Below are 2,752 nucleotides of genomic sequence, written 5' to 3'. Positions count from 1 at the left end.
CTTCCTTGACTCTACCCCATCCATATTGGAAGAAGGTTAACCAAAAAGTTCTTTGGGACCTAACAGAAAAACTGAAATCTAAACAGAAAATTAATTATGTGCAATAGAATACAAATTCTTTTAAGAAAAATCACAATGTGTTCTTGTGAGGTGATGCTTGTATTCCCTTAGTGGATCCACTCTGTACAACTCTACCCTGCTCAGCGCCCTCCTTGTGAAATGGGTTGGAGAGGGTGGGGCTGTCCTCTGTTTCCAGTGGACAGATTTTGTATAATTACCCAACTCCCGTCACTCTGCTTCATTTCATTTAAAGTTCAACATGTCTGGACTTTTCAAATCACTGATACTAATGTTTGCTGCCTTGGTGGATCCATTTTAATGGAACTTATTTCAAACATTTCCTCTCTCCATCTTCTCAAGGAATCGCAGCAATTTTGACATCACAGCTACATCTGACACTATTCTCAAGAGCCCACCATTATGGCCACACTCTGGACTTCATCGTCACACTGATCTTGAACTTTTGGCTATCTCTGGACATCACCTATTCACACATTGTGTCCTCTTATTATTAGTATTTTTAAAATACTGTTTAGATCCACAAGTTAGGAGTTGCCTTCTGCTAAACTTGAGTGTCAATGTGATTTTTATTTCTTAATTGAATTTATTTACCTCAACAAACAATTTTGAAATGTGTATGTAATACACTATGTTGTTGATATTGTTGAGTGCTAGAGTAAGTTCTCACTCATGCAACCCCATGTATTGATATTGTTGAGTGCTAGAGTAAGTTCTCACTCATGCAACCCCATGTACGAGATAATGAAGCAGTGTCTGCTTTATTGTCACAATGGTTTGCTTGAGCCTGTAGCGGCAGCCACGTGCCAATCCATTCATTGAGGGTCTTATTCTTTTTCACTAACCCTTCATTTTATGAGGCATTATTTCCTTTTCTAGGCAATAGTCTTTCTTGACACCGTGTCCAAAGTACGTGATACAAAGTGTCACAGAATGTTAAAGGGGTGTTCTGATTGTACCTCTGTTTCAAGATAAATGTGTTTATTCTTCTGGCAGTCCACAGCACTGTCACTATTCTTCCCTAACACCTAATTCAAATCCACCAGTTCTTCTTCAGTCTTTTTATTCATTGTCCAACTTCCACACGTATATGACGCAAATCAAAATACCCGCAGCATTTGAGTCAGGCACACATTTTAGTTTTTAAAATAACACACTGCTCTTCGCCACTTTAAAGCGATCTTGCACAGCTGATTTACCCAATGCAGTATGTGGTTTGATTTCTTTACTGGTGCTTCCCTGAGCATTGAGAGTGGATCCAAGCAACATTAAAATTTTGACATGATGATAATTTTATCATGATGTCTTCTAGTTCCCTAGTTGTAAGATGTGTGATGTTACATTGCGGTGTAATCCAATGTAAAGGATGGCTGAAGGCGGCCATCGTTTAGTTTTATCAACAAATGTCTCAAGTCTTTTTCACATTCACCAAGCAACCTTGTGTTATTTGAGTGTTATACGTTGTTAATAAGCCTACCTACAAACCTGATGCTATTTTCACCTTTATATACAGCAGCTTCGCAAATGATGGGCTTAGAATAGAGATCGAATAAGTGTGGTGACAGGATAAAAGCCTGGGACACATTTTTCTTGACTTTCAGTCATGCAGTATTCCCTTGTTCTGTTTGAACAACTGCCTCTGGGTCTATTTACAGGTCCTGCATGAGCACAATAGAGCATTCTGGAGTGCTTATCTTTCTCAATGATACCCATAGTTTGTTATGTTCCATATAGTCAAATGCCTGTTCTTAGCCAACAAAACAAAAGCAAACAACTTGATGGTATTTCTTACTTCCGGGCAAGATCCATCTGCCCTCAACAATGATAGCCCTCCTAGCTTCATGGCACATCCTTCTCTGAATCAGGCTTGTCTTTTGGCAGCTCCCTGTCAATGTACTTTGCAACTAGTTTTGGGTTATCTTCATAACAATTTTACTTGTATGTCATATTAATGACATTGTTCTATACTTTCCACATGCTTGGGAATCACCTTTATTTGGAATGGGCACAAATAGACCTTTTCCAGTTGATTGGCCTGGTAGCGCTCATCTAAAATGTCTTTGCATATGATTTAGTGCTTCCAATTTAGGCCTCAAGTGCTGCTTAGAGTTATTCTTTAAGAGCATTGGTTCTTGATCACATGCAACCCTTGCAAAGGTTGAACATCAGCCAATGATTTTTTTTTGCTACAGTGACTCTCTGTATTCCATCTTCTTTCGATGCATCTCCCTCACTTAATATTTTGATCATGGAATCCTTCAATACTTTAGGTTGAGGCTTGGATTTTTCTACTGTTTTAGTTTGAGATATGCCAAGTATATTCTCTTTGGATTTCTAACTCACTATGCTAGGTGTCCTATAAATGACATTATATATATACACACACACATATATATATATGGAAAATGGTGGTTTCATGCTGGAGAGAAAAACAGAGAGTGGGAATCTAGTGTACAGAGGCTACGTTTGACAGTGGGAGCTGAAGAGTCCTTTGTGTAGCTACCTAGGAAATAAGTCTCCAGAGAACATCCTCTCTCCCAGCTGAGGGACGGGTGCTGGTGGTGGTGGTGGTGGTTCAAGCCCCTCAAGCAGCATTGTATAATCGCTACCACAGTCAGTTTCCACATTTTCTTTTTCTACCTGAACTCCTTGCCATCATCTCCCCTTCAACCCT

This window comes from Echinops telfairi, unplaced genomic scaffold (genome assembly GCF_000313985.2).
Source record: "Echinops telfairi isolate 266 unplaced genomic scaffold, ASM31398v2 ScPeMD7_443;HRSCAF=831, whole genome shotgun sequence".
Classification (NCBI taxonomy): Eukaryota; Metazoa; Chordata; class Mammalia; order Afrosoricida; family Tenrecidae; genus Echinops; species Echinops telfairi.
Note: the sequence above shows the minus strand (reverse complement) of the source record.